Raw genomic sequence first — 14,449 nt, 5'->3', positions numbered from 1 at the left:
GATCCCCCTTAACTTTTAGGAAGGCTCTTTCGGACTGCATTTGATTTCTCATAGAAAGTCTCCTTCTCTTCTGAATCGGAAATCTTCGTTGGTACGTAACACTGCATCGTTGAAATTTTCCAGAATTTGCGGTATCCTGTCCTATCCCAGGTAATGAGGACGAATCTTTCAGTTCCCGTAAGTGTTAATTGAACACGGGGTTACTTCAGCCAGACTTTGCAGAGTGCAATAGCACAGTGGTGTAAGAGGGAGAGGATTTCTCTGCAGAGTGACACCATCTAATCTCACTTTATCCCAGAATGTCCAGCCTGTTACTCTGGAATCCATGCTCCAGTTGGAGAAAACGAATATGTGGTACTTTATTGAGGAGGGGGTGCACATTATAGAAAGCAGCCCGTGTCCTAATACGCTGTACGCTGCCTTTAGACCTGTCCTGATCCGTGGCGTTGATAACGTTTTTATAACAAGCAAAAAAATCCAAATCTGCAGGTTGGTAACTCACAGATTTCTACCGCTTTTGGTCACCTTTTATAATAAGTAGGGAAACCTTTGAGCGAATCTTTAATCCCCACATCATAGAGGAGTCACTGTCCCAATGGGCTTGCTTTTGGAAAGAGATCAAAAATAACAGAGGCCATCCACCAGAGAGTAAGAAATGGATTTGAGGATTCCGACGTTTAGTGTCAACTTACTTACCAGGCATGTCTAAATTACAATCCAAGAGAAAATAGTGCAGTGAAGGGGAAACAGGCAAATAATTTAAAGTCGTTTACGTAAAGTACCCACCGGTACGTGAAAAAAGGGTAATCAATTTTGAAATAGGTGATTTGGGGCTTTAGAGAAATCGGTATAAATTACGTGTATCTCCTACCATAATTAAAGGCATTTAGCAACGAAGTCGGGGTAAATTGAAAGCCGCAGTAGATTGATGTTTCATGAAGCCATTGCAATGAAGTGGTTGAAGTACGCGGTCAACCAATCTTTCACAAATTTCTCGAAGATTTTGGAGCAAGAGAATAGGAATGAAAACGACCGCATTCGACCAACAAAAAAGCACATTTTCCTTACAAACTACCAGTTCGCACATCCATAAAAGCGACGAGAAAATAGCTAAAGCTAAAATAAATCTCATTCTCGAGACTCCCCATCCGAGAGATGTGAATATGTTAGAGAACAAATGGAATCAATGGTGAAACCGATGACTTTTCGTTCCATTTAATATTTCAATTTATGCAAAGGACAAAACTGCTGGTGTTTCAAAAGGATTTTATATAGATATAAAGTTGCAAGAAGTCGAGTGAAATCAGAATCTTAGGTTTAAATTATGCTCCGAGTAAGAAAGAAAACGGTGCCCTAGAAGGAGTCAAATGGTAAAACTGTTAAAGAGTCTCTGCTGAATGTTGGGCCGAGTTTTCAATGGATCTGCCCCCAAATTTATTTAGGATCATAAAAACTAAAGGCCTACATTTCGAACCGTTCTTGCTATACGCTTTTAGGATTACAGGAATTTTCTCCAACCGTTTGCCGTATTATGTGCCTGCCCATATTTATGGCGAAACCATGTGTACCTTCAAACGTCACTTCATTTGAAATGGAGATAAATCTGTTCTGTCGCTCTTAATATTGAAAATTCCATACAAAGTATTAACTTATCTTACCTTCACATTCACCACATTTCCTAAATTGATTGAATCTAAAAATCTATCTGTGTTGAGTGTCCATAGATTCCAATTTAACGTGCATTTAAACTGCTGTTTAGATACCACTGTGCGTAAATCAATTCCAATTTCCTACATATCAATTCTGCAGTCAACTCCAGCAACTCTTTCTGAAAAGCGGACTCACGCACGAGTACGTTACATGCGTATCGAGTTTATCTCGGCAAAATATTCGTTCACCTGACGCTGGTTTAGGTGATTTCTAGCAAGAATTGCATTTTGAGATGTGATTCGGTTTGATCTGTTCCCGTTTCATCTTATATTGGACTGTCAGTAACTGGGCCGATCGCATGAAAACATAACTCTTGTTGTTGGTTCATTATGAATTGAAACTCCTAAACAGAAAATTGAATTCGACATCGCCTTTCACGTCTGCCCCAAGCACCTGCCGGTCTGCCGCCTTCATTGCAACTCTGACAGTTGCATAATGTGCGTTTTGCACATTTCAGTTGAACGGTTGCAATTTGATTTAGAATTGTATCTTTTTATTTTTTATTCTATTTTCGCACTCGCATCGAGAGAGGCATTTGAGGGAGAAAGTTTTCATGTTGTGTTGGTGGAATATTTCATTGATATTTTAAAAATAGATGGATTTCACTGGAGTCCATAAAATTTGCGAGCAAACTGAGTTTTGTTTACTGAGTCACGTTTGGGAAAATTGCCGATAAAAACTAATTACCCCAGAGATGGGTCGAGGTTAATTTTCTAAACCCCTATTGAAAGTGGTCATCGTATTTCAACCAACCGATTTCCGGAAATCGATTCAATCACAATTAGGTCTGCCTCAAAACCCTGAACCATTCAAGTTCAATAACCAAACATACTTTCAGCCATTATAACATCAAAAGACTTCTTCCCTCATGTGATTCAATAAATATTTACGATCTGAAAATGCCGATGTATCGAAAATAGAGCAAACGTCTAGGAGGAAATACGGATACAACAAATGGATTGGCGATGGTCTGAAATGAAGTTTAGCCGCCGTGGACTCCCGTCATATGTGCTTTATCACGTTTCCAGTGAAATGGATCAAATAAGAAGCCTCTGTATAATCTGCACATATGAAACCCTTAGCAGAAGTGCATACGGTCTATGAGGCATCGTTCCGGAAATATTCCAATATTGACACTTTAAAGTACGTGGTATGAAGAGGGGGAGCAGTTTGATAAAATTTATCTCTGCGAAAGCCAATCGATATTTTTCATTAAGGCTTTGCAGTACTCTGGCACTGGGTTTAGGTCAAAACTTTTTATGATTTTACAGATCATCAGATGCAATTTTTTCATATTTGCATTTTTACGCCTTCATGAAAAACCTCCTAAAGCTGAATTGAAGTTCGCAAATAATTGGAGAGGAAAGCTAATGAGCTGAAACGGGAAATTGTTACGAGGACTATTAAAAAAATAATGAAAATTGCTTCTCGCTAGTAAAGCAATTCGAGGACACGATAATATTGTCCGTTTAGCCGAACAAGTCGCCGAAAATTGAGATCTAAACAAACTACCCCGTGGAGGACAGGAACAATGGTTGGTAATATGCAAATCCAAACAACAGTCTGAGTCATAATAAAACATTAGAGGACAAAAGTTATTTCAACTGTATCCAATCAGCAGCGTGACAAATTGCAGCAAGTATTGTATTTGCGCATATACGTACATAGAAGTCGGAGAATGAATGTCCTTTTGTTCCTTATGTGAAAAGGATTGGTGCTATGAAACCGTGCCAGGGCGCTGCTATTAAGTTCTGATGGAAAATAACCCATTTCTTGGGATGAAAATGAGTTGGTGAACTTAAATTAGTTGTATATGAGTCGCGAGTCGGAAAAATATATTTCTTAAACTGCAAACAGTATTCGATGCCGTGGTTTCCATAAAAATGGTTAAAGAAAAAGTTTCTTTATATGGAATAAATTTTAAACAACTTACCAAGAGGCTAAACAGACGGCCTATGACTTTTAATATATAATAATAATAATCGTTGGCATAACTATCCATATTGGATCAGGGCCTTCAAGTGTATTACAGCACTTCATTCAAGACCGTAACGGTACACTACAGTATACTGTAGAAGGCAATGTGGTCAGCATTGCGCTCGCCCGAGATTATTACCCTGATTTGACTCAGGTACTTATTCACAGCTGAGTCGACTGGTATCCGGCGTCCAATCACGATACAAATCCCACTGCCACCAGTGACTTTTAATATCAGCTAATATACGGCTTCCAAGAAATTTGGTTGTACTTCAATTTAATTAGAATTTTCCCATATCCTGATTTCAGTGTCGAAGGATACTCATACCGTTCGTTCTTAACTGCAAACGACTTAAGCTCTATTCATACCATCCCGCTCTCTTAAGCTCTTTTCATATTATACCGCACAGAACGTCTCAGACACAAAAGAATTCTACCAGGTATTTACTATGAGAGTATTCATGCTTACCAGAAGCAGGCGTTTCGTATCCAACACGAAGCGTGTTAGATACCGCATCGGTAAAAGCCTCCCGGCTTGAATTTGTGTGGTTGTGCGCCTTCTAGTGGGACAAGTATTTCGTTCTTGCATCAATGATTTCATCATTTAATATAGTTTTTAACGATAAATGCGACTACCGTTTTCCTGCACGAAATTGTAATCATTCGTTCATTTATCAAAGCTGATGATTTTCACAGCTGAAAAAGGAACAAATTTGTCGCAAGACTACTTTTTTCGCAGAACTACAAACTAAATAGAAGTTAGCAAGTGCACTCTACACAGGAACCACTTCATATTTGTATTGTGTTTGTGTCTATTTATTCTTGCATTTTTGAGAAGTACATTTTGATGTAGATTGGCCTCCAACGGAACAATTCCTAAACTCATGCGCATAACTATGTTTTTTCGCATCCAATGGAATGGTTTGTGAATTTCCCTACTTGGGGAGCTTTTCAGCACGGAAAAAATATCTTTTGTAAGAATTCGGACGTGTGCTGTGCAAAGTCTGGCGGTTACGGAACGCCTACTGTATGAATACTCTCATAGTAGAATTATGGAAGAATTCTTTTGTATCTAAATTTCGTCTATGCTGCATTAAATATGTAACGCTAGTAGAATGAATACTCACATAGTGAATATATGAAAGAACACTTTTATGTCTGATACATTCAGTGGTGGACACGCTACCCACTGGATAGTATAAATAGAACTTTACTCTTGGTCACGAAATCATACGAAAAACTTGATATATCGATGAATAAGTAACAATATCATCAGGATCCTATCTTCATCATCATCATCAACAGCGCAACAACCCGTATTCGATTTAAACCTGCCTTAATAAGGAACTCCACATATTCTGGTTTGGCGCCGAGTCCACTAATTGGATATTCCTAAAAGCTGCCTGCCTTCCTAGCCTACACCATCGCTCCATCTGAGGTTTGCCTCGTCTTCTTTTCCTACCATAGACGTTGCCCTTTAAAACTTTCCGGGCTAGATCATTCTCATTCATGCAAATTAGATGACCCGCCTACCGCCACTTATTGGGTCGGATTTTATCCACAACCAGACGGTCATCGTTTCGTCCTTATATAGGCTACGTAATCGTCCGTCCTTTTGTAGGGAGCCAAAAATTCTTTGGAGGATTCTTCTCTCGAACGTAGCTAAGAGTTCGCATTTTTTCTTGTTAAAAACCCAAGTCTCCGAGGAATACATGAGGACTGGCAAGATCATTGTCTTGTATAGTAAAAGCTTTGACCCTATGGTAAGAACTGAACAGTTTTTGTGTTGGCAGCTAAAACCCGTGCGCTGTTATCGGTTGAAATTTTTGACCCTAAATAGGAGAAATCAGCAATATTCTCACAGTTGTAGTCTCCTAGCTTTATTGTTCCTACTACCAGAGCCATTTGATGTTGTTGCTTCTTTAGTTTTGGTGGTGGTTGCCACCATATATTTCGTCTTGCCTTCGTTGATGAGCAACTCAAGATGTTGCGCCGCCTGCTCACACTGTAGGGCATCTTGTCTTAGACGATTGTTGATGGTGAATGGTCTCGAGAGTTATCCTATTGCTTTTATTTGTACTCCCACATTGGTCAGGATCAACCTAGACAGTCGACAGTCAGCAACTCTTGACCATATTCCAACAATTTTTCCATGGCTTGCCGCGGAGAGAAAAATCTGTCCTGTTGGTGATTTGCCTGGAGTGAAACCTCTTTGGTATGGCCTAATGATGTTCTGGGCGCATGCGACTATCCTGCCTACCAAGATAGCGGAAAATATTTTAGAGATGGTGCTCAGCAAGGTGATACCCCTATAATTGCTGCTCTGCGTGATATCTCCTTCTTTTTATGTATGGGACAAATAATACCTTGGTGCCAGTCGTCGGGTATTGATTCGCTGTTCCATACCTTGAGCATCAGTTGGTGAACCGCTTCGTGTAATTGCTCGCCTCCATGTTTAACGGCTGTAATTCCATCGGCTCCTGGCGACTTATGATTTTTGAGCCGATGAATTGCAAGCACTGTTTCTATGCTTGGTGATGGCTGCATTTGTCTATCATCTTCAGTTGGCGGGACCTGCAACTCGCCGATATTTTGGTTGTTGAGCAGTTCATCAAAGTACTCAACCTATTACTCCTATATGCCGGGAATCAAATTTCTCTCTTTGTCTCGGCAGGATGAACAACGAGGTGTATAAAACTTTATCCTGCTAATTTGCTTGGAAAACTTCCCTGCCTGGTGCGGTTGCTTCCAAGACTTTTCGAGTTCACAGGCTTCCTTTATCAATTCCATCTTACTAATATTAAAATCGAAGCTCTAAAATCTACTTACATCTTTGAAAGGAAGACTAATTCTTAGATCGGCTCATACCAGTGATAAGAAAGAATGAAATAAACAAATGCTTTAAAACAAAAATAGTAATTTGCGTTGTGGGGAATCTCTGCGTTGGATAGTTTGAGACCAAAAAATCGAAAAGATTTATGATCGGAAAACAAATGACTATCGTCCCTACTTCAATCAAGTTTTTTATGTAAAAGAAACAGTGTTGGGCGGTTGAGCAAGAATTCCGATATAGGGGCGAACAACGCTTTCTATGAGCAGCTAGGCACAGTCGAGGTGAGACTCTCTAAAGTGACATTATAATCGTGATGCATGATGTGAATGCTAAGTTGGGCTCTGATAACACTTTGTTCGGGTATGTGAACGCAAGACATGGACTTGGTGAAAACCGTGTCTGCAGATCTATGCAACTTTCATCGCTTCATCATCAGTGGGACACTGTTCGAGCACAGGACCTGCCACAATGTCAGTTGGGTCTCGTCTGACCCGAAATGAATATCATAATTAGCAGCAGATTTAGGAGGTGCATGCTGAATGTGCACAAAAAAGAGATACTGACATCGGCTTCGGTGGAAACTGTTATCTGCTCGTCTTCATTTCTGTCTCGCCAATGCGTCTGCTCACTGAGGAACAGAGCTCCGCTATTGGCTGGTAGTCGTAAAAGGTTTCAATGGACTATGTCATCTTTCCTTATACAAGTGGATCAAGCTGATGACATCTGTTTGCTCTCTCATTGCACCTTGGCAAGATGATTGTGGTCTTGAAAAAAGAGGCAAATAGTTTCTCATCGAAGGTAAAGATCAACAAAACCAACTTTCTCTGTCTGACAGGTTATCATCGCCTATTTGAGAATATTCTAAGGCAATCTTCGCTTTGAGCTGCTACATGTGAATCGAAAATAAGAAGTCACGTGGGAAAATAAGAAGACACGTGGGACAGCTTATGGCAACCATATTAGAACTAGATTCAGTTTAAAGTTGTTGATGATTGAGCTGAATCGCCCTAACAAAACTTCTCCTGTTGTTAGATCTCTGTTATGAAAAAAAAAAAACCGGAAGCTCAATGGGTCAGTTTTTCATTGAAAAATAAATTTGATAGTGCATAAAAAGAACATAAAAAGAAGTTCCAGAGTGAAAAGTGATGGTATCAAGTCAACCGGGAAATGGTGAAAGAATTCGGTCAGCATGGTAATGCATCATTTGTAGATAGAAAGAACTGGAGAGTGTGTAGTGTTCAAAAGAAGTAGAGGAAGGCGTGGACGAAACTGGACAAAGAGGCATGTAAGCATGAAAAGATGAAGAAATTTACGAGTGATACCAAAGTCGTATTAAATTTTCAATTCTGGTGTCTTCGTACTTGTGCAGATTTCGGGGGAAGCGGTTCATAGGAGAAAACCATACATATATTAGCTCTATCGTTTTTTTATTAAAACGAAATAATAAAGTTTTCCTCTTTAGAATAAACCTTTTTGAATAATTTAATTTCCATCATTATTTTTGACTCCAGCGTAATGGCGATTTGTCTATCAAAAAAGCGTCTTAACCCTGGTATCGAAAAATTGAGCCAGCGCGTGTCTGACATCCCAGCCAGTTTCCGACAAGTCGCTAAAGTAGCATGTGGTTTTCAAAATATCGTCCAGTGCGTGAATTATCCGAAAGATCAAAATCTCCTACTTCAAATTTTTCAAATCATCTTCTGCATGTTCTGTCACAAATTTTATCTTCACTAAACACTTTCACACTATCGTAGCATTTCTCCCATGTTGAAATTCATTTTATTCAAAACTAACGTGGATCATCTTCTGTTTAGTTCATTCGATAGATCAGTATGTATACATTTAGTGATAAAAAGAAAAAGAAAAATATGCGTCAAATGAATTTTCAAACACCTGTTGAAACCTGTAACCAAAACGACAGAACTTTCCGGTGGATCTAATATGTAATAATTACTCAACAGTCGAATATTGAATATATTGATCATGTTATCATCATTATCAACGGCGCAACAACCGGTATCCGGTCTAGGCATGCCTTAATAAGGAACTCCAGACATCCCGGTTTTGCGCCGAGGTCCACCAATTCGATATCCCTAAACGCTGTCTGGCGTCCTGGCCTCCGCCATCGCTCCATCTTAGGCAGGGTCTGCCTCGTCTTCTTTTTCTACCATAAATATTGCCCTTATAGACTTTCCGGGCTAGATCATCCTCATCTATACGGCTTAAGTGACCCGCTCATAGATTTCGTCGTTATGTACGCCAAAAATACTTCGGAGGATTCTTCTCTCGAACGCGGCCAAGAGTGCGCAATTCTTCTTGCTAAGAACCCAAGTCTCCGAGGAATACATGAGGACTGGCAAGATCATTGTCTTGAACAGTAAAAGGACCCTATAGTGAGACTTTCGAGCGGAAAAGTTTTTGTAAGCTGAAATAGGCTCTGTTGGCTGACAACAACCGTACGCGGATTTCCTCATCGTGTTATAGTACCTGATTTTGAGACCGTAGTGATACGCGAGGAAGCAATATTACATGGTTCCCATAAATCGCTCACCGGGCTGATGATGAATTTAGGCTCAAAAATTCACTCAAAATCTTCAATGTTTGTCGTAAAAGGCATCAAAATTTGTAGGCGAGTAACTTGCACATCTCGAAACTTTACTACTATTAAAACGTCAACGACTCGGATAGGGACTAACCTCATGGTTATGACTTTTGGCTATAGAAGACAGACTATGATTCGTTTCTGGAATGTGTAATGATAAAGTCAATTGGTTGACGGTCTCAAGATTGTTCTAAGAGGTCTAACACGACCAAGAGAAGAAATCTATCGCAAGAACCTAATGAGACTATTCGTGTCCCCCTTGTGGCAATGTGCATTCTCCCTTGACCTGGACATGGTCGCTTTCTCCATCTTGAGCGAGAATTCTGACAATATAAGCTAGACATTCTGGACCTAAGCAAAATAGTGGGACTCTGGAGAGTGTTCCTCTCCCTCTTGCGGCAAAATGCTTTTGTATTATAAAAAGCCGAGGCAATCGCAAGTCGCGCTCTCTTGACCTGAGGCCCGGTTTCTGACATGATTCTGATTGCAAATTCCGGTCAACATTAGGGAGCATTACAGCTGTATAGTGCTATGCACCAACGGAGAATTCCGATATCGTGGAAAAGAAAACATTGTACGAGCAATTACACGGAATTCAGGACGGGCTTCCTAAGAAGGACATTGAAATCGTGATGGATGAATGCCAAGGTAGGTTCTGATGTCTCCTTACTCAGACATGTGATGGAAAGACACGTCGTCCCTGGCGACCGTAACGATAATCGCAGAAAGTATCTGAAATATTGTTCGAGCACAGAGTTTGCCATAAGGTCAGTTCGGTAGATTAACTGCGATCAGCAGTAGATTTAGGAGTGACTTTCTGGATGTACGTAACAATAGTAGCGCTGACATCGGCCTCGAAAGGAATCACCACCTGATGGTCGCTTACTTTTGCTTGTTTGTTGCGTCCGTCATACTTCTGGCAGGGTTGGAGAGCTGCGACCCCCTAAGTTTAACATCGATTGGTTATAGCTGACGTTCGACAGTGAAAGACCTATCGAACGGCGGAGAATAATCCGACTGGCAAAATCGATGTGAATTAGGCCGCCATCAAAAAATGCTCTTGTCTTGGATGCTACGCAGGTCGTCGGCCACATCTCGAAAGGGAGTGATAAAATCCGGTTAACTGCTGAATTATTGAAGCGGATTGATGAACAAAATGAATTGAAGGCTACACTAACCGCTGCCATTGTGATCGTGATGCGCTCGAACTCCGTGGAAGTTCAACGTAGTGTGCACCGTGACAAAAAGGGAATATGTTATTACGCTGGTCAGAGAAGCAGTAGATATCGCAGAGCACAATGATTTCAGAATTGCATACCGCATCACGTAAAAACTTGTGGTCGCAAAGTTTTGGAAGGTCCTGTGTTAACAGTCGACTCCTAATCCACGATGATGAGCAACTGAGGAGGTGGAAGCAACACTTCAACACAGTTCATAACCGAAATGAAGTGGCTGGTCACGTCAACATGCAAATATGCCCTGCTCGCCAAACAGGAGAGAAATCACCTCCACCATCAATGCACTCAAACGAAGTAAGGCCGTTGCGCTTGACGGTTTTTCTACAGAGTTATTTACCGCTGCATTTGTAGTTTCTGTGGATCTGCTACTTCCACTCGTACGGAAGTCATGGAAATCTGAGACCTTTCCCAGAGAGTGGAAAAAGGGCATGATCGTTAAGATGCCAAAGAAGGGAATATACAGGAGGGGCGTTCCGGGAAAGCTAAAGTTGTCAGAGCAACATATGATGGCGGAAAATGTCACGTGCTGCATTGGCGTAAAATTTCAGTGGAGTCCGCTAGGGTTACATCCTCTCACCAATATTATTTCTCCTTGCCATCAGTAACGTTCTTCATGCTGTCTTGTCCGGAGGACGTGGAAGAGTTCATGGACCATGACATCTTTCCTCAAACATCTTGACTATGCTGATGATATCTGTTTGCTCTCTCTCTTTGGTTGATGGACTTTAGATAAATGCTCTGGATTTAGAAAGAGAGGCAAGTAGAGTTGGACTGAAGATAAAAACCAACGAAAGGTCTCATTTGAAATAATAAAACTTGTTTTTCCTATTCGCTAGTGTTCCCGAAATATCGGTATTTGCAAAATAAAAATGAACACTAACGAATAGGAAAAACAAGTTTTATTATTTCAAATAATTAATCGCTAGAAACACCGCGTAATTACACTCAGAGAAAGTTCTAAGTCTGACGAGACATCGTATTTTCCTTATTTGCTTTGATGGGCAGAACATCGAAGGCGTCGATCAATTTGTATATCTAGGAAGTGTGGTTTTTCCCGCCGGTGGCACCGAACTGGATGTCCCTCGACGCATTAACAGCGAGAGATCTGCTCTCACCAACACCAAGCTCAAGTTTAGACTCTTATGTGCTAATGCTCTTTCTGTTTTGTTATATGGGAGTTGCACATGGAAAATGACCCCCAGTGTCACTTAAGGGGGTCATCCCGTGTGAAGGCTGTTTTTTTTGCCTTTTTTTGAAAAATTATTTTGAAGGACTGGATAAAGATAGAAACGTGCTTTTTTCACCATATGTTTATTGATATCTCTAGTATATGTGGTAAATTTTTCAGCTCGATTTCGTAGCTAATTTTTGGAATAGGTGTTAATGTATGCACCCATCTCCAAAAAAAGGTGTTTTTCTGCTGCCACGCTGGAGGGCGCTGTGTTCATCTGAGGGAAAAAAAACTAAACGGCATTTTAATGTGGACAATATTCCACGGTCCGCAAACTAGGATAATTAGAAAATATTAAAAGGTAAATTTTTGGTGGGCTTTTAAACTTAATTTTTTGGGTTTTGGTGTTTTTTTGCGACTTTTTTTATGAATAAAAAAAAAACTACCCTTCCGATTGCAATTATCCTAGTTTGCGGACCGTAGAAATATGTACTAAAGAAGTCGTGAAAATTTCAAAGAATTTGGTTGGATAGATTTTGAGCTATGGTGGCAGCCGATTTTCAAGATGCAGTTTCGAGAAAAACGCATTTGAAAATTTAAATGTGATTATCAACAGTAAAATTTTAGCTCACCATTAATCTACTATACCTTTTCCATAGAGAGCACCCTCCGTTTCTTCAAAAAAGTCTTGTAAGGCCGATTGTTGCTCTCTGGTGTCAATTGTAGCTCTTTTAGCGAGGTCAGTCGATCGTCGTTCGGACCGCCAAATTCGCGATTCATTACGGCGGTCGGCATAAACCTGACATATGTGACCAACTTGACATCCCATTGTCACTAGGATTTTGAGAATGCCATTGAATCCTTCATTGAAAATAATTACAGCCAGAAAAGTGGCTATTTCTACGACCTTGGCCCCAGAATGAAGGTGTTTAGGACCGAAAGTTCAGATCAATGCATTTAACGACTCATTGTTATTCTGGGTCTCTGCTGCTAAACATCTGTTCAAGAGATCATCTCGTGACAAATCTTTGTAGATTGGTTTGATGACTGTTTGAACTTCTTCAGTCAAAGGTGCCTTCTCGTGGTGAAAACTATCCAGTTCTCCTTTAGCTTCATTGCTTCATTCCTTCTATTGAATTTGCGTGTCGACGAATAGCCAGCCCAGGAAATGTAGTGAGGTCGTTAATAACCTTATCAGTAAGTTTTCCAGCCCCTTTTCCACCAATGCCTTTGTGATTCTTCTTTGCATTTCTAAGCCGCGTTCCCATTCTTTTTTTGATATGTCCTACGTATTCCTTTTTTACTACTACGTATATTTTATTATTTGCAGAAATATCGGAGAAAACTCCAGCAAAATCCAATATACAATATACAAAACTTGTCGCAATTGGAACATCCATGTTCATGCTTGCTAAAAGTTTCTTTGCTGATGTTAATGCGAAGTCCTTTTTCTTCTCTGATAACTATCGATTCTCATGAAATACTCGTTTTTTAGTGCGAGCATGACGTTGAACATTAAAGCGATCTCCCTTCGTACGATTCATTTAAAAAAATCACTGAACACACAAACAGCACAATACTTACAACAAAATATAACTGAGTATAACTTGAACGCCTTTCAGTGCTCACTCTAGACTGGATTATCCTTTTTATTCCAAACAGCAAATAAGTTTAGACAATTGATTGGTTTTCCATCTTTTTATATTTATACCTGTGTTCGAATTTATAAGGCAGGTAAAAAAAAGATTCGATGCTCTTTTTCATCGAGTAATCTAGCCGCGGCTGCAAACTCCTTACCTATTTAACACTGTAATTTCTGAAGAACTCGGAATATCGGAAAATCCCTTTGCCCACATATTCTCCACTATATATAGATACAATTCATGCAAAAAAAAAAAAATCGATTTCTCCAACCCGACACACGGGATGACCCCCTTAAAAACTCCAAGCATTCGTGGACACCTGTCCGCGACGTATCATCGGAGTACGCTGGTCTGATACTATTTGTAATAAAGAATTTGGTTGGAGTACTGGCCAGTTACCCGTGGGTTAAACCTACTCTCCCAAGATGGCCAACGGGTGGGTCGCCCCAAAAACACTTGGCGAACAATATGAGAGAAGTGCAGGCGTCCCGGGAAGGAGGGAGTTGAAGTGCATGTAGTTGCCTCATCATATAAACCATAAAATGGTAATATCATATTTAAATTCAGTGCACAATGCATTCTGGTTGAATGCATTAAAGACATCTTCATGCTTAAATTCGTTTTCATAAAAGAAATACAAAAGATCCTACATCAGAAACGCCTGACTGAGGGATTCCATCATAGTAATGTTTTAATTCAGTAGAATTCAGATCCCCAATTTATTTCTATTGATTTTCAACAAAGTTCAAAATTGGAGCTCCTATATCTACTCTATCATCGTTGTATCCTTTTTATCAGCCAACAAGGAAAATGTCTTGTGAGTTATGTATACGAAAAGATTAGCTTATGGAATGAGGAAGCGTTGAAAATCGTGCCAACCCCATTACAGTTTATCATATTTATATCTTTTTCGATTTGGAAGAAAAACAACACAAAAAAATGACTCCAGTCCATTCTGGTGCTGAGTCATTGATGAAAGGCTTCTTTCCCTCGCCCGATATGCTCGTACATAAGAAAGTTTTATTTATAAATCATCAATCGTTATTACGTCTATTAGAATGGAAAGTTTGTTATTATTCCTTATAGCTTGGAATGTATCGAGCTTGATTCCACATCAGTAAGATTCTAGGACATCTCATTTGAATGTTCATGTAAGCGCTAGAATGACAGCAATTCATGATCCTCTTAACTTGTAATATTATTACCTCCGTCAATGTAGCAATCCATTATGAAGCGAATGCACAAAGCTTCAGTTTGAAACGTGCGTGTCATGCC

At 40.0% G+C, this 14,449-nt stretch overlaps 1 protein-coding gene across 2 annotated transcripts in view; it reads left to right on the top strand.

Moving 5' to 3' along the window:
- The window catches only part of LOC119658349 (double-stranded RNA-specific editase Adar), a 123,272-nt gene that overhangs the window by 80,031 nt on the left and 28,792 nt on the right, over window positions 1-14,449 (top strand). The gene's annotated exons all lie outside the window — the stretch shown is intronic.

Source organism: Hermetia illucens, chromosome 5 (assembly GCF_905115235.1).
Source record: "Hermetia illucens chromosome 5, iHerIll2.2.curated.20191125, whole genome shotgun sequence".
Lineage (NCBI taxonomy): Eukaryota > Metazoa > Arthropoda > Insecta > Diptera > Stratiomyidae > Hermetia > Hermetia illucens.
The sequence above is the reverse complement of the archived record's forward strand: the minus strand, read 5'-3'. Positions and strand labels throughout refer to the sequence as shown.